This window comes from Lactuca sativa, chromosome 3 (genome assembly GCF_002870075.4).
Source record: "Lactuca sativa cultivar Salinas chromosome 3, Lsat_Salinas_v11, whole genome shotgun sequence".
NCBI lineage: Eukaryota > Viridiplantae > Streptophyta > Magnoliopsida > Asterales > Asteraceae > Lactuca > Lactuca sativa.
The window spans coordinates 125189441-125208778 of NC_056625.2; the positions used below are offsets into that span (position 1 = coordinate 125189441).

The following is a 19338-nucleotide window of genomic DNA, read 5'->3' on the forward strand; positions in this document are numbered from 1 at the left end:
CATCTCATCCAGCCTTTTCTGCAGCACAGCTTCCTCATCCTTTTCAGCCATCTTCTTAAGGACACAATCTTTAGCATAGTGGTTTTTCCCACCACAGTAGTAACAGCTTACTCCAGAATCACCATCCACCTTCGGTTCCTTCTTGGGCTCTTCAACCTTCGGTTCATTGTTAACTTTTTCTGAACTATAACTCCCCTGCCAGTTTTGGTTTTTATTGCTGGGGAATCTCTTCTTTATGAACCTCTTGGGGTTAGACACCATCATAGCATAATCCTCAGACGTGAGGTCATACTCCTCCAAGTTAAGGTCTTCATCCTCCATCACAGCTTTAGTTTTTGACAGGAGGGCCAACGAACCAAGGCTTGAAACAACGTTCTTCTCCTACAGCACAATCTTCTCCTGGGACTTGAGAATACCCACCAGTTTCGCTAAAGAATATGAATTAAACTGCTCATGGGCTTTGACTGTAGACACCACAGCTCTCCATTCAGACCTCAGACCATTTAAGAATGTAACCTTCTGCTCGATAAGCTTCCTTTCGATGTCATGCTTGATCATCCTGCTGAGAAGATGATTGAAGCGATCAAACGTCTGGGTCACTGTTTCTTCGGCTCCTTGCCTGAATTCTCCAAACTCAGATAAGAGCAAGGTTTGGATAGAATGTTCAAGATCCTCGTCTGTAGAGTACAGTTCACGAAGTCTATCCCAAACTTCCTTTGCCGTCGTGCATGAGCTGACCAACCTGAAGGTGTCGGACTGAAGGGAAAATCTTATCAATCTTAACGCCTTGATATTGCACTGGAATTTATCCTTTTCATCTTGTGCAATATCTTTAACATCCTTCAGCAGATCATTGTACTCCTTTTGAGTTTTGATAATCCTGGACGTTGCAGAATGAGAAAAAGGTCCATTAATGATAGCTTCCCATATGAGGTATCCATTATCCTCAGATCCTATCACGTAGTCTTCGAAGTGATGCGCCCAGACTTCATAGTCATGGGTATATAGGATTGGAATCTTCGTGGTTGAACCGATGCTGTTGGAAATATTAATAGGATTTGATTGCGACTCGTCCATTATGATCGAAAAACCTGTTCAAAGATCAGACTTGTAATAAAGCAGATTAGGGCAAAACAATAAATATCAAGATACGTCAATAATGAGATGACGGCTCAATAAATATCGGTAGTTGCGGAAAAACCCTAATTGAAACCTTTTCACAGAAAAGATGTGTATCGATTACACAGCCTCCTGCTCTGATACCAATTGATGAGATTAAAACGTTAATCTTTGAAGATCGATTAGATCTTAAACAGGTAACTAATTATAAAACAGTAAGAACACGAAAATAAGAACAAGGCAAAAGTGAATCAAACGTGTCGAATGATTAAAACAAAATCCTCAGAAGAGCTCGATTAAGAACATCAACTGTAGAGGATTGGTAGGTTACAAGAACGATTAAAGAAATCTGTAAATACTATCGTTATGCTCTAGATCAATCGTTAACCTAATATGCATGCAAGCATATACTTATATAATAAACATAATGGACTCTCGGTTGGACAGGCCCAAACCGGAATACAAAATAGATAAACAAATAACCGAGCCCAAAGACGCAACCTTCAAATAAATCTTTAACCCAACAAATACGCATGAAATCCAACGTTGCCAAGGTTTACTAAACAGGCACTAAATCCATAGTTACCAAGGTTTATCTCATTTATTGACAGTATCGTTTCCGAGAGTCCTCTCGCAATACAGGTCAACGGGTTTTATCTCGTTTATCAACAGTATCATTTCCGAGAATCCACTCGCAATACATGTCGATGGGTTATTAGAGTACACCTGTGATTACACATTTCAAAACACCTACAGGTTGCGAGCCTGCTAGTGTCCACTGGACTATGTAGAATAGTCCGTGGTTGTCATCCATACTCTGCAAGATGACGGGGCCATCACTTGGGTAAAAGGCTTCTCTCATGGTTCACCTCTCACCCTTACCTCGTGGTCTATATCACCTCTTCATCATTTTATTTTTGTCACACATAAACTATTTCATCTACCCATGTTTTACCCAACACATTTTGTAGATATAAAATACATATACAATTTAAATAATTTAAAACATGTATGAAAATCATTCACCCAGCACAAAGAGCAAGTATTCAGACAATACACACACATAACATGTAGTTTATATAAAATACATCATATCTATGTGTAAGCTGAAAGTAACTATGCACTCACCTGAAAGGTTGTGACTCAGTACTCGGACAGAGCTTCGATACTCTCAACACAATTTTCCTTTGATAAAACCTAGTATCAATACCAGTAGGGTTTAGTCTAACAATAACCGCGACAAATTAGTAGCCTGACTATTATTACTATTATATAAGCGTTAAATGATTCTTATATAACTCATAACAATAGCCCAAATAATTATTTTAAGGACTTAATAACATTACTATAATTATTTGAAAGCTATATTAAAAATTGCGTAAGCGTAGCTCACTTACAACGGATTTTAAAGAAAACCGGGCTTTGCTTGGAGCAGCGTTTCTGAGCCGAAAGCTTCTTGTTCTCGGAGCCGTCGGGCGCTCCGGGGCTTTCTTCTCGTGCTAGGGAGGTTCCCTAGACTTCGGAGGGGTTTAGGGAGGCTAGAGAGAAGTTAGAGAGAGAAAAAGAGGCTTATGGTGTGTAGAAATTATGAAGAGTTCACCTCTTATTTATAGGAATTTTATAGTAAAGTAGTCTCCAAGCTTCGTCCGTATCTTTCACATACGAGCTCCGTTTTCTACGTTCTTTATATCCACGCATTGGTATTTAGACCCCGTCGGCTAATTCTCCCTCTATCTCATATTTACAAAACCTGTATTGAATTCGCCGCGCTCGAAAAGTAGAGACTAAGCTTCGTCCATAACTTTCGCATACGATCTCCGTTTTTGTCGATATTTATATTCACGCATTGGTATTTATGAGTACTACAACTTTCATTTAGACCTCGTTGGCTAATTCTAAATCTATCTCGGATTTACAAAACTGTATCAAATTTGTCGCGCTCGAAAAGTAGAGACTAAGCTTCGTCCATAACTTTCGCATACGAGCTTCGTTTTTGACGTTATTTATATGTACGCGTAGTTAAAAATAAAATCTACAAATCTCCTTTTTACTCCGTCGTCTAATTCTCGACCGATCTTAAATTTAACAGTAGGAGGTGATTACACTATTAAATGTCCGTGTAAAATTCATAACTTTTACATACGGACTCTGTTTTCGTCTGTCTTTTTGTCGTTGAATTCCTATTAATGAGATATTAAACTCTCATTTAGGTCGTGTAAGCCAAAAACCGCTCGAACTAAATTCGAGTTTTGGGCCATGCACCGCTATGTTAAATCTTAGAAAAATCATAACCTCCTCATATGAAGTCAGATTTGAGCGTTCTTTTTATGGACAGACTCGGTGTAACATTTTCTACGAATTTTGTTTAGATCTCTAAGGTTAAAAGTCTCTCTATCGTAAATTCACTATTTACACTTCCCGGTGTCGTGTCAGTTCCGTCGCGAAACTTCGACGGGTCATAACTTCTTCGTTATAACTCGGATTTCGGTGCTCTTTATATGTACGGAAACCTTGTAAAATATACTACAACTTGGTTAAGATTATTTATTCAAAATAATATTTTGCCAAAAAGTCGTTTTCGACCCCTATTATCTCTAAATTGACTAGCCCGGATCTACAGGCGTTACAAGTGACCATCCTGATTTTCATGATCCAATCCATAAAGTTGGATCCATCGAAGATGACTCTCCAACAAAGGTTCATGAGAGAGAAGGAGTCGGTAGGTTTAAGCCAGAAGCAACATTGTTGGAAGACATTTGAAAAAGAAGAAAGACAAGTTTAGATTACATATAAAGATAGTCCTTAATAAGACACCCAAATTTAATATTAAGGCTAGGACCCAACACAATATTTTATAACTTAGAAGAGGGATGCCGTAATCCAAGCTATAAAATATTTGAAGGTAGGTGAATGACGATTCATCAATTTCCACCATGAAAAATGAAATAAATTATTAGGTTTTAATTGGTTTTTGAAACTCCTAGATTCTTTGAGATTCATTAAACTTTTCAATGGCATGTTTCAGTCTCGAATGTGCCCTTCAAGTTTTGTGACTGGGATGTCGAGAATCACAAAACAAGGTGTGAAGTAACCATGCAAATTACTTGGTAATCTTAATGTTTATCACTCAATCGATGTGTTGGCTAACCACACGCGCTCCACCGACCTATGATAAACCTTAATCCACCCTTTGCCTACCTTGTTAAGTCCAAGATAGTGTGTCAGTTAACCACACACGCTCTACTAACGACTTAATCAAAGTGCGAAGTCTAATTTCATGGGTTAGCAGCTTATTCACATTTTCCTAAAGTAACTAAGATTGGGAATTTATAAAACATTTAGTTACTTTATAACCTTCATACTTTTAATGAGGATTAAAGTCATTGTCCTACCCGTTCGGCTAACGACCCTCCACCAGTCATGGAAGCAGTGGGTGAGAGTGGACACCCATGAAGCTGTCATTTTATAGGCAACAACGTTATACCCCCCTTATAGACTGGCTTAACGAATGAGGGCTACTAACGGCAAAACGACTTGTTGTTATACACTTATACATATATAAATATTATTAACTTATAATATTATAAAGTATAAGGGTTGAATTTAACTTTTAAAATTCTAGGGGTTGGAACTAAAGTTTTTAAAGTGACTTTACATGTTCCAAAACTTGAGGTCAAGTTTTGTAACATTCAAAACTTATCATCTTTCATAACTTATGAGTTAATGGTTTATTAAAATGAGAGACTTTTCATTTTATGTAACATATGTTTATTAACGGACTTTAAAAGAAAGACTTTTATCAATCCATAACTTGAGGACAAATTATGGATTCCATTACATCACATCAAGATGAAGAACTAAACTAACAAGCAAGGTGCAAATAATTACTATGATCTTCTAAACTCATAAGTTCACGAAAATTCATATCAACAATTTCAAGAATCATAAATAATCCATACAAGACTTGAAATTTTGATAATAGCCATTTAAAATGGATTAGCATAACCATTACACCATCTAAAACAAGTTTTATAAGACCAAAATAGTTTAGGGGAATTTTACTAGTCCATTTCCAGTAGTAAAACTCGAAAAACAGCTCACTGGATGACAAACTCGTCAAGTTCTCAATGGCACTCGTCGAGTTCATGTGATATCTCATGAAATCGGCGAGTTTTTGGCCGGAACTCATCGAGTTTTTCTTGTCTGGGCAGTTTTTGGTTTTGAAAAACAAGTTTGCATCAAGTATCAAGTAAACAAGCCTAGGCTCTAATACCACTGAAGGGTTTTGAGCATTCTAACACTCCTAAGGTGTACATGCAACCCTAGAAACCTTGGATCTATGTTTGACTAAGATACATGCAAATTTGATTTTCCAAGGTTCTTCAACTCTCTAGCATAACATTAGAACTTGAATCATAAAGCTAGTAAGAAAAACATACCTTTCTTGTTGCTTGGATTCCTTGAGAAACTTGTGAGCCTAGCACCTCAAATGTGATGCCTCAAATGTCTCACGCAACACCACAACACTTGGAATAACCATGAGAGAAGTTAACTTATCACTCAAAATCGGCTAGCCCTCTAGTTCTCTACTTAGTAATCCTATTTTGCTAGTCATGGGGTTCTTATATAGTTGTGTCACAAGTAGGGTTACTCCATGTAAACCTTAATGTGCATGGCTTTCCATATTCCATGATCCATGGGTTTCTAACCTCCATGGACTATCCATGGAGCAGCTTATGGGTTTAACCCAATTCATATAAACCATGGATCATTAGCCCGCTATACAAGTATAGATGATTTACACAATCAAGCCCATATATTTAATTAGTCTCCTTTTGATCACTTAATTAATTCTTGGATCAATACCAATTAAATAATATTATTAATATATTAGAACTTATAATATATTAATAAACCTTAAGTGTCATTTCTCTCATTTAGTCTATCCATGTGTTGCAATGCCATGCAACCCAAATGAACCATGTCAACCGGGTCAAGTACATTCCAGAAATAGTTATGAACTTAGACACCTAATCCAACAGTAACACCATAACATATAATGACGGGTTTGACCTATAACAAAGGATTTCGATGGGTAATGTCAGAAAACACACTCACATGACGTGACATTTCCTTACACGTTGAATGAAAAAAAATTACATAAAATGTCTACATTGACGGGTTCTATCGTGGCTAAAGACTAGTTTTATATTAGTGTCTTAGAAGTTTAATAAAATGTAACACCGTAAATTTTCAAACAAATTTTTCATTTAAAATCACATAATTCTCATAGAACATTTCACAAAAATCTCTTTTATTTAATTTACAAAATGCGACTCCATAATCGTTTGATTAATAATCCAGGATCCTCAAATCACAACTCTATCTCTGGTGTGCACAATCAAGCGGAGGCCTTTCCGCGATCCTGAGAAAAAACTGAAACACATATCACATAACACAGTAAGCATGAAGCTTAGTGAGCTCCCAAAAATACCACTCACAACTCATTAGCCACTCGAGGCTATAATACAATAAGACCCATCGGTCAATGTGTCTTAATGGGACCCTCTGGTTCCACAACTCAAGTGGACCCTCTGGTCCTAAATCAGTAAGCACATAATAATATACAACATAAATCACATACACATAACGCAGGATATCACAGTACTCAATATAAGCACATAAGACCCTCCGGTCACACAAAAATTACCACTCTAGCTAAAGTATACTGAGAAGACTTACCTCGGATGATGAACAACCCCTATAAACGCTGCTACTGCACACCGCCCTCTATCTTTGAGCCAAACCCATAATTAACCCAATTAGGAACTAAGTCCTAACGCTCATTCATTAGGTCTAAAGGTAGTCCACTAACTAGCCTATCAATAATCTAAAACCCATTGGGCCCACCAAGGCCCAATAATAAATGGGCTCTCCCGAGGCTTAACTCTCAAGTCTAAATGGCAAGCCCAACTCAAGGGCCCAAAGCGCGTGCACACACACACACATACACACACATACACACACACACATATATATATATATATATATATATATATATATATATATATATATATATATATATATATTCCTCTCGTCCAAAACTCTATTGCAACAAACCCAAAGTCCAGGCCCAACACTTAAGGCCCAAAATGAGAATTAGCCCAAAAGTCCACAGTAAGGTTATGCGGGGCGTGCCTCCCTTGGTACGCTCAGCGTACTCACGAATTCAGATTGGCCATCGGGGACACTTGGTCAGTACTCGGGGCGTACTGGGATTACGCTCAGCGTACGACCCAACTTCACTCTTTCTACTCAATTGATCTTAATCAGTTAAGACCTTGAATAATATCCCAGATTTGGACTTCCTAATAGCTCTTACTCCATAAATTCAGTGACTTTAAGCCTTGGCATGGCTAATAAGGTCACAAATACACAAAACTCTCACTCTTCTATCACAAAATGCTCATATCTCATGCATGGCTTGATTCCAACATCCAAGTCTTGATTTTTATGACATTACACCACTAAATACACTCAAAGGGGGTTGATCAAGGTCTCTGGAGGTCAATATGTCATAAAGTCTCCAACTTTTAGGACAAAACCCTAAACTACTCTACTAAGATGCACAAAACAAAAGAGTGAGAAAGCTTGAAGCTCTGTACCTCTATATGAAGCTCCCAACATAAATATGCTCAGATCCATGGGCCTGGACTCTCACTCCTTCTTCTCCAAAGCTTCTTCTTCACTCTAAGAACACAGAAAAGACTCAAAGGCTCTCAAATGCACTCACAAGCTCCATAAACGAAGGTTTAGGGTTTAAGAGGGTTTGCAATCTGAGGATGGTGGCCAGGAATGAGGCCGTCTCATTCTTTTTATAGGGAAACTGCTCAACTAGGGTTTTTCATTCATTGCCTAATACGCCCAACATACCCTCTGGTACGCCCAACGTACTAGGTGGCTCCGCTTAAAAGTCACGCACATGAGTAAGCTAAATGTACAAACACGTACGCATAATGTACTCAGCTGCCACCTTTCTCAAATAAGGGACTTATCCTACCAAAACTTCAGACTTCCATAGCTTCCTCGATATAACTCCAATTCCAATGAACCACATACCCACGAAAAGGTGTCGAGATGTCGTACGCTTCTAGCAACTCATCGCAACCCCGAGGCTTCCTCATGCCCGAGTTGCAGCCCACAAACCCTAATCTCAGATGATTCGAATCAGGATGTTACATAAAAGCATTTCTCTCTCTCTCTCTCTCTCTCTCTCTCTCTCTCTCTTGTGGATGTAGGTCACTTTAACCGAACCACGTTAAATATTGTGTTCATTTTTTATTTAAGTTTTTCAAAAAAAAATTCTGTAACTTTTACCAAAGTTTGTTTGACATTTGTTAAAAATATTTAACTTGTTTTGTTGTCTCATAACATTCTTTTCGGTTCCTTTTGGACAGCTAGCCTTTTTCAATTTTTTGTAATATTTTATTCCATTTGCTTGCAACTGAATTCGATCAAGTAATGACAAAATTACATAAATGATCCTTATGGTTGATAGAATAGACCAACTTTAGTTTTTTTGATGAACTTTTTGCATAGATGGTCCTTATGGTTTCAAAAAATTGCAATGACGATCTTTTTGGCTAACAGTATTAAATTTTCCAAATAAGTCCTATATGAAATGAAACATTTACCCTTTGTTTCATACATACCGTTTATGTAATTTGTTCAAGCCATATGGACCATTTATGGAATTTTGTCTATTATTTATTATCTTTATATTTTATTTTTTTTATATTTTTTATGAATTATTTTTTTTATGTTTTTTTCGAATATAATTTCTAATTTTTTATTTTTTACTTATTGTTTTTTTGATTTTTTTGTTCAAATAATTTTTTTTTATTTTTTGACGCTTTATTCAAATACATGTATTAATTTGTTTTATTTTTATTTTTTTTATTTTTTACGTTTTGTTAGAATAACTTTTTAATGTGTTGTTCGAATACATTTTTAACATTTTTAATATATTTTTTTACGTTTTGTTTTTTATAGGGAAATTGTATAATCTAACCATTTTTGTATTGTAGTTTTTTTTTTAAAGTAACCACTTTTTTATTTTTTTAAATAACCACTTAGTATGGAATTCATACATTTCATGACATGGTAATAAACGAGTTAGATCTGATCCCATATTGTGGTCCCCATATCAAAAACCTACATTACGTACTATGTTTGGATTTCTTTGTTGTTGGCTAGTCTAAGTTTGAAAAATGTCTTCTACCGGTGAAAAGCTCTAACATGTGAGGGTATCTGTCAATTTTTTGTATGATTATATGTTCAAAATAACATTGAAATATTTTTTGTATGATTATATGTGATTAACTAGAAATAATTCGTTTTTATTCGATTTCGGAGGTTAATTTTGATTAATTGGAATTATTTTTGTACACTAGTATGGACTGGAAATACTTTTTTTTCTTTGATTTTTTACATTAAATGTTATTAATTCCAATTAATCACTATGAACCAACGAAGTAAAAACAAAACGATTTATTTCCAAATACCACAACTTGATTTTGAACATATAATCATATATACAATTGACACATATCCATAAATGTTAGAGCTGTTCACCGGTAGAATATATTTTTCGAAGTTAAAATAGCATTGAATAGAGAAGTCCAAAACATAATATGAAATTGATGTTTTGGACTGGGCTACAGTACATAGCCGAATTTCACACGTTTAATAATACGACCAAGAATGTATACATTATTGACTAAGTGGTTATTAATTTTTTTTAAAAGTGGTTATTTTTTATAAAATACAATAAAAAAATGGTTAATGGTTAGATTATTCAATTTCCCTATAAAAAAATAAACAGTAAAAAAACATTAAAAATATATTCGAACAAAACATAAAAAAAATAATTCATAAAAAACATAAATAAAATAAAATAAGAAGATAATAAATAATTGACAAAATTACATAAATTATCCCTGTGGCATGAATAAATTACGTAAACGGTCCCTATGATAGAAAGTGTATTTATGTATTTAATTGGAAAAATTAACACGGTTAGTTAAAAAGAACATGTCTACAACATTTTGAAACCATAAGCACGCACGTAATTTTGTCGACCACAATGATAATTTATGTAATTTTGTCTTAACTGTAAAGATGCACGTAATTTTGTCGACCACAATGATAATTTATGTAATTTTGTCTTAATTGAAACTGATTAAAGATAACATGCATATATAAGGTTTAGAAGAATAGAAGCCTAGCGGCACTTTCACCAATGTCGAACCTCTATAGACGTCCCTTTGGACCACAAGTTATTAAACAGCAGTGTCAGCTTTCTGAGCTTAAGCACCAAAACCATCATCCGAACTGTTCAGCAACGTGATGCAAGCAAGGATGTGCTTCTTTTAGGTCCCATATGATTCGTGATCCACTTATTTCTGGTTGTTGTTCCCGACTTGGGTTTGTAAAATGTTTAATATATTATTGAACTGCATGCGGGTAGCTAGTCTTTTGTTCTAGAACTCGTAAACACTATAATTGAGGTTTTTAATTTTGTAGTTAGACTACCAAAAGGATATGTTTTATTAAGGTTCATGGTGGGATATATTATTACCATAATTTTTCATACTTACGAGAAAGTTAGTCCAATATATATTTGATGCACTTTATGTTCGGGATTTGTTTTGTTTGATTTGGAACGGCTCATATATTAAAATAAAAGGAGAAAGCTATCATATGTTGAACAAGAGTACAAGTCACCAAAACAAAATAAAAATGGCAACAGAGCAGAACGAGTTCAAGGACATAACCACCATTACCTGTCTATCTAGAAAACAAAACACGCGAACATGAAAGTGGAAATAAGCATGGTTCTTATTCTTCACCAAAATATGTTGCTCTTTATGAACCCCCTACCCCAACTAAGTGTACCTTTATGACATTCCAACCAGGCATAAATGCTTATATTTTTAAGGTTCTAGTACCTCATCATAGGCTTATGAAAATTCACAGGTCGCTACATTACAAGAAAAGTTATTGTTTGTGACTGGTTTTAGTGACAACCTAAAAGCTGGTCACTAACATCATTTAGTCATCATAGTTGTTAATGAATTTTGGTAATACTACAATTTTAATGACCATTATTACGATGGTCATCACACATCAATCACTAACCTATAGAATAAAATTGAAATATATTTATGTAATATCATAACGAGTATTAAGGACCAAATATAATTGTCACCGGCTTAATGACCAAAAATGATGGTCACTGCATCACTACTACAAAAAAGAGCATTACCGACGGCCAAAACCATCGGTAATACTCTTTACCGACGGAAATGTAACAGACCAAAATCCGTCGGTATATTCTTGTTTGTAACGGATTTCCAACGGCTACAGCTAGTTTTTAGCGACGGATTTTTCCGTCGGAAACAGTAACGGAACACCAACAGAATATTTTTTGCAACAGATCACCGACGGAATTTGTTTGCAACGGATTAATTCACCAACGGAATATTTCACTAACGGATTACCAACGGAATCTCAAAATAACTTACTAACATTACCAACGGATTTTAACATTATAAAAATAATTTTTATAAATTCATGAAAAATATGAAAATAATTGTATATTCAACACAAAAAATCTTAAAACATACATAAAATCCATATTTTAAAACCAAAAATCATAAAAGCAAAAAACTTACAATATTTGACATACATTAAATCCATAAATTAAATTGCATATCCATATTCGACATTAAATACATAATGCTAAAAAAGTCAAATCCATATTTGACATTCAAAAAGTTGGAAAAATAAAAAAGGGTACAGACTGAAATTTGTGGAACTGATCTGCTGCACACCTGGGAAAACAACATTATTGATGGCGCCTCTAGGTCTTCTGGGAGACTGGAAAGGGAATAAAAGATTAATGAAGTGAATGGAATGGAATAAGCAACTTTCATATTATCTTTTTGTATCACGTGTAAAAGAGCAAAACACAAAAAAACATAGTTTCAACTTTTTTTCCATTAATTGTGATTAATGGAACTTTATTTAGGAAAATAAAATAAATTAAACATAATATAAGCTCTTTAAATCCCAAAGTAAGATTATAATAGATAATAAATTTATAGTTATTTAAAGACATAAATTGAAACTTAATTGCAACTCTGGTTTTTTATTTTAAAATGTGTTATTAAAAATCTTAAATAAAAATAGGTTATGCTGTAATTTTCCGTCCCATTCCATGATGGAATAACAAAAGAAAATCCCATGAGTAAAGAATGAAAATCAAGAAATTGGAAGGGATCAAGTACATGATAAACCTTAAATGCAAGAAATAGCAACTTACTTCTACTTATTGTGGTAAATGAAACTTAAATGCAAGAAATAGCAAAGTATAATGCTAGTTTTTTATATCACATTCTCTTGCAAAAGCATACCCTGCAGAAGCATTCATCAAATGCTATTAAAAATTGCAGTAAAAAAACTACTTACTCGTTCAGATTCTTATCGTCAATAAATGGAGATCAACATGAACCTAAGGCTACACCTGTTAGTAAAAACCAAATATATCAATAAGTAACTAGAAGGGTAGAAATTGGAAAGATAAAAACATATATATCTAGGGGTTGTTTCTTTTCATTCCAATATGAAATAAGAATGAAACATTGCAAAAAGACCTATATAATAATGAACAAAATAAACAAAGTGTATTGTTATTATATGAATTTGATTCATATAAGAATCAACAAAAGGATTTATATTTACCTAGAGATATTAACAACTCTCATAAGAGGAAGGCCCAAGTATGGAGAAGAAGAACTCAGTTCATGGTCTTGTGGTTGTAGTTGTGCAGTCAGGGCTTCCTCCAGCCAGTCTCTGCCATGACTGGTCAATCTTTTAACAATTAAAAAGGCAAATTATTAATAAAAAGAACCAAAATTTATAACTGAATGCATATGAGATGTACATGAATAAAAGAAACAAGACTATTTGAAAGTCTGCAACCTGCAATAACAAAAACAAGCCAGCTGTTAACTTTATGTATGACAGTGCACTTAGTTAGAACCAAGTGACCAACTAATCTACAATTTACTCACTTCATGATACGTATGGTCTGTTATACCCCTGAAAAGGATCCAGGTTTGTTTCATGGGAATGGAAATAAAAGCTTTCTAGGGCTATATTTGATGATGAGGATGAGAAGGATGCGAGATCAGGAGCGATTCACAGTGCCAGCTTTTCCGGTTACCAGTAGTGAAAAGTTCAGTTACATGTCCAGGAAAGGGTACTTAGAGCTAAAAGTTTTATGTGAATTGGAATCAATGTGAGTGTTACATAATGAGTCATGGATAAAATGTTTTTGGGGATATTATCCATAGATACTAAAAACTGGATGGAATCATGGAATTATGCAATTCTTTAAGCAATAGTTATTGTGATGAAGCAAACTGTGCACATGCTCATTGCATATATTCATGATAAGATGTGTATAGTTGCACTTTCAGATGTAATCACACACAAACTAGGTAACGAAATAAAGAAAATCAACAATTATTCGATCTATAATCTGCTATGATAAGTATACTATCCAACTGAACCTATGAACTACAGAGTATAATTATAAAAAAGATAGCGAAATTAAAGAAAATAGATGGAATATAGGATAGCAAAAGGAATATGTGTCTTTATATAACATACCATCTAGGAAAGGTATGCAACATAGCTCAATCGATCAATAAGTTTGTGAAAAGGAGTGACTAAAACGAACAAGATACTTACTGCAAACCCTTTCATCATGTTGCTCCTTAAGATAGAAGTTACTTATGGCACAATGAACCTCACTACAAAAATAATCTCCTATTAAATGTAACTGAAATCAAGCAATAATCAGAACTCGAAAATAGATCTGGATGCATATAGCAATGGTAATCGAAGATAGAGATGATACCTGGTATGACGAGAAGAGAAGAAAAAAGGACGATCGCCAATTGTAGAGAGGCTTTTCAATAAAGAATAAGCGTCGGAAGTGGTTTGCGTTTTGGAATTTTTCCAAAAACTAAATTAGGGTTTTTTTTACCAAAAGATGGAGAAGTAAGCTCAAATCCGCTCCAAGGGTGAGGTCGAGCACCTGCAGCGGCGACGCCTTTAGGTGCGACACCTTCGACGGCGGCAGCTGCGCAAGAGAACCGAAGTGGCAGCAGCGGCGATGCCGGTGGTTCTTGCTAGTCGGTCGTTGTTCACATAGAGAAAGGGAGCGGTTAATAATAATATGGGTCTCCTGGTAAATGGAATCCTGCCATGTCGTCGGACGAGAATAGGGGTGTAAGAAGCAGATAGTGGTTAATAATAATAATGTTGCGATATAGCAACATACAAATACTCCTATAGTATTTTAAATGTTTAGATTTGGTTCTTAGGGCATTCTTTGTAGGATGAAGTTAGGTTATTATATTTGTTGCCCCCTACGACTATCCCCCAATATGAGTAAGTCACTTCTTGGACAAATATAGTTGATCAGGCTATACCCTTCCCAGAATTGATTACTCATACCAAGGCATACTCGTAGCGTTCAACTCCTCTTCTTTTAGTTTATGTTCTTCTATTTATGACACTACGCGAGTATGTAATGCATGTAGGTATACTTTTAAACAAGAACTATCCGTTTTCTAGAAGTATAACCCGTTAGAATGTTTTAAAATCAGAGACTCTTAGTCCCAAATGTGTTTATAGTTTGTATATCCTATGTTGTTAGATATACTTAATTCACTATAAACCATTCTCTGATACCAATCTGTCACACCCCCAAACTAAGGATGGCGGAAACGTCCGGGGGTGGAGGACTTCATGTATAGTATCATAACAATAATGGCAATAGTGATGAAAGTAAACACAACCAACATATATATAATTGAAAGAGTTACATCATTGTATGAATTACATGTTTCAAAATCAATTACAATATGTTGACAAAAACATGAAACGTTTGACGCCTTAACGTCCCATCCTCAAAATCCACATGATTTCCTGTTTAGTGATTTCCTGAGAATACAAGTTGTTTGAAAAAGTGTCAACACAATGGTTGGTGAGTTCATAAGTTTTTGTATACAATTATGAAAAATCTTGCTTCGTAATTGTATAGTTGTTCCAGAAAAATCCGGTATTTTCCTTAAAATGAATACTGTAGTCTTGTATCCAAAGACCGAAACGTATGAGTAATCTTCCTTATTTACAGAAAATAACGTGAGTTTATTTCAACATAAACGCGTATGATATTAATGAAATTCTCGTAAATTCTTATGTTTGTTAAAACTTTCTGTGAGTTATTATAACCATACTATGACCTAGGTGGCCTGAAAACGACGTTCTTCGGGCGTCGTAGAACTGAAATGACACTTGTCACCACAGACCTGTCGGTCTAGCTGTTGCAAGCAGCTCTAGTGTGGGTTTGTCAAGCCCAATATAGATCTATATACAACTATCACGCTCTCCCTCCAGGAGACTCTGGTTACAATACAGGACTTATGATTTATGCAAAGCGAATGTCTCACAAAGTTATTAACGAATTTACACTTAACGTAATGAAAGTTTCCCTTTTATATAAATGTACCTTTCTGAAATGTATGTATTTGGAAATGTATCATAAACTATACCTATTATAGTTTATCAAAACAAGGGTAGTAATAACAAAGTACGTAAACTATACTTAACATAGTTTAATAAAATGTTTGTGTGTAATGGGTGTACTTCAATGATAACACTTTGTTTATTCTATGCTTTATCTAGTAAAAATCCATTTGTTAACTGGTGTATACCTAGATACTAACACAAGAATGTCATATATTGCAATAACACATAAACACATAATAATATACACCTTGCTCAACATGTTACAAGGTGAAATGAAATTGCTAGTGCTTTTCGGATTATAACATTTTCTGTAACTGTTATTAGAAAATTTGTAGAAAAATCATAAAATGTCCAAATCAAATTCTGCAACTTCTGAGAGTTTGGAAAATGAGTCTAGTTTGTTCATAAATTTTTCCATAATTTTTAGTTACCTCTAACTTGTGTGAACAAGTCCATATTCACGGACTGGTCCGGATTGATGTTTGAAATGATAGACAATTTTGTAAAAATCACCATAAATTGTAGAAAAATCATATGGAGATGTGCAAATAGTCATTTTAAAGCTACGAACCTGAACTACATGCACGTAAAACAATTAAAAACGGCCCTAAAACGCAAAATTAGTCGAAAACCGGGAGAAAAGGGACTTCCAGCGAGACCTCTTGGTCCTAGGCCGAGGTTCGGTCCCTAGGTCGAGGTTCGGTCCATAATGAGGCTAGGCGCGAAGCGAAGGCGAAGGCTCGGTAGTCTCAGAAGCGAAGGCTCGGTCTCAAAAGCGAAGGTGGTCAGACCCGAAATGTACCGAAGGTTCGGGTTCAGGTGTGTGCGAGGTTCGGTTCCAGGAGCCTTCGGGTTCGGTTCTTTGAGTGAAGTTCGGTTCAGCAGCCTTCGGCTCAGAAGTGTTCGGTTCCTAAGAGGACTTTCGGGTCCTAAAAGGGGTTTCGGGTCCTAAGAAGGGTTTCGGCTCCTTAAGTCCGTTTTTCGCGTAGACTTCCATTTTTGGGTTGTTTTCGCCAAATTCGAGGGTCGGGATGCCCCGAGTGATTATAGAAAGTTGAGAGAGATTTGAGAGAGATTCCACATACTTAGAGAGATTTGACGTTCTTGGAGAGATTTGACGTTCTTGGAGAGATTTCTCATACAAAGAGATATTTGGGAGAGATTTCACATACTTAGAGAGATTTGGGAGAGATTTGACATTCTTGGAGAGATTTCTCATACAAAGAGATACTTGGGAGAGATTTCACATACTTAGAGAGATTTGGGAGAGATTTGACATTCTTGGAGAGATTTCTCATACAAAGAGATATTTGGGAGAGATTTCACATACTTAGAGAGATTTGGGAGAGATTTGACATTCTTGGAGAGATTTGGACAATAGAGAGAGATAGAGTGAAAACGACTGAGAGTGGTTTCATGTGTGACATTAGTGAGTGTTTGGCTCCTCAACGCACGGTCCGTGAACCCCGTTAAGCCATGTTTTAGGATCTTACACACTCCCGATGAGTATGCAACGTTGTTTTATTGTTCTTGTTCATTGTTTAATACTAAGGTTAAGAAAAATTAAACACACAATTTTTCCAGGTGATTTTTTCTCATTAAGATAGTGAGTTATACACAAATTACATAATACAAACCCTAATATACAAGGTTTAATTGAGTTGACCAGTTTGACTCGTTGACTTTGTTCGGCTTAGAGTTGACCCGAATTTGACTATTGTCACATGTTTTATCCTTCTTTGTGATTTGCAAAACAGTAATCCTTTTGTATTTAGAGTTCGCAGCCTTGGTGGATGGTTTCTTTTGTTTATTTTGGATTAGCTGTTTAACCAACTTTTTCTCAACTATCTTAGCTTCAGATCTTTTGAGAGGAACTTTAGGCTCTGAAGCTATCTTTCCTTTGCCTTTAACATCTTGTGATGTCTTGGCTGAATGAAAAATATTCTTGTTAGAATAGAAGTGAGAGTTGGATTTTTGCATAGGTTTCACAGGATTTGGAAAGAATGGTCTTTGAAAAACTTTTTTATGCGAGACCTACGGAGACTTATTTGGATGAGGACTCTTAAGGTTGGTATGTGAAGAGACTCATTTAGATTGGATTTTTCTCTATGAACGGAGTTGAATTCTTAGACTGCCAGAACTACTTTCTTTCCTTGAGATTCTTGTTGTATCTGGCATTCATTTGGCATTTTTGAGTTGCGAACTGCTTAAAGGATTTGTGAATGTTGGCCCTAGGTTTTGGCTTTCTGATACGACATTCGGTCGGAACAGACGTTGCGTCACTTGGAACGTTCTTAGTTCCACTTGGAACGTTCTTAGTTCCATTTAAACTTCCCTTCTCGTAGCTTGAATTAACTTTGTTTACGGGTTCTGCTACGTATCGGCTCTTTTTTTTCCACAAGGTCATTTCAGATAGATATTTGGTTTCATCTGCATTGTTGATTGGAGCAAACCAGAAGAAATCATCACATCCATCTTAGTTATCATCTTCTACCATGGACTTTAGTTCAACTGTTTGATTTTTGTTCAGTCCTTTAGTTATAAAAACTTGGTTAGGAACAGTTTGGACTTTTGGGAAAACATTTGCTTTCGCTTTTAAAAAATAGATTTGTTTTCAGAAACACGTGCAAATTCAACCAAATTTTCAGAAATTAGGACTTTCGCAGGTAAAGGTTCGTTTTTAACAAACTCTGAGCAGTCAACCTCATCCTCCATAAAGATTTCACTTATATCACTTTCATCGTCAAATTCAGAAACATTTCAACATCGAGTTTATTTTCTGAATTTAACTTGGTGCATAATGAGTCAAACTTCTGTACAGTTTCAGATTTAATTTTCTCTTTATCTTTTTCATCTAAAAGTTGTTTAAGCATGTTTTAGTGGTCTCTGGACTTTATGAAGGATTCAATATTGTCCATTCTTACCCTGTAAGCATCCGAAGTTTCGTCTGATGAGACGATGGATTCGCACCTGTAACATTCAGCGTCTATTTCACCCTCTTTCAGCTCTAGAAAGGCCAGCATCATCTTGTGAATTTTCTTTCCAATCTCACATTTTAAATGCAACTGAGTAATATTAAAGTAAAGTCTTTTTGCAATCAAACAGAAAATGTTACGATGTTGTATAATACCTAAATTATCCCTCTACAAATAAATAGACTCATCCCTAGACTTAGATAAATTAGACTCCAACTTTGCAATCCATATGTGTCTCTCTTCACTCTTTGACGAAACCCTGCCAAATTGATCGGTTAAGGTAGAGTTTGTTAAGCGAGTTTGTTTTTAGCTAATACTGAAACTAGAAAATGTGTATTTTAACTCGTTCAATTCAGTTTCATATCTTGATAGAGGTATATTCAAAGATTCGAGAATGGAGTTTACTTTATTGATCACTTGCTCGCATTCGCTTATCTGTTCTGCAACTGGTTTCATAGCGAAACAGCTATCCGCGCCGTGCCCTCCGTCTATTTCATAGCATCCCATCTCTGACACCTTGCTTGTAAGCATTAAACACCTTCCATCGAGTTGCGAACCTTCATTCTTCGCTACGAAG

General features: G+C 35.4%; 1 long non-coding RNA gene across 7 annotated transcripts; it reads right to left on the minus strand.

The window, feature by feature from the left end:
* Positions 1-11817: 11817 nt before the first annotated feature.
* LOC111916494 (uncharacterized) lies at positions 11818-14539 on the minus strand. 7 transcript variants are annotated; one of them, XR_006189360.2, is made up of 6 exons: positions 14108-14536; positions 13939-14029; positions 13257-13454; positions 12925-13164; positions 12652-12706; positions 11818-12060 (listed from the first exon to the last, which is right to left on the minus strand). It is a non-coding gene; the product is annotated as an uncharacterized LOC111916494 (long non-coding RNA). The 7 variants fall into 7 exon arrangements; XR_002858542.3 differs by having other exon boundaries at positions 12925-13454; positions 13939-14000; positions 14108-14539; XR_006189361.2 differs by having other exon boundaries at positions 12925-13395; positions 13939-14000; positions 14108-14537.
* Between the last annotated feature and the right edge of the window lie 4799 nt (positions 14540-19338).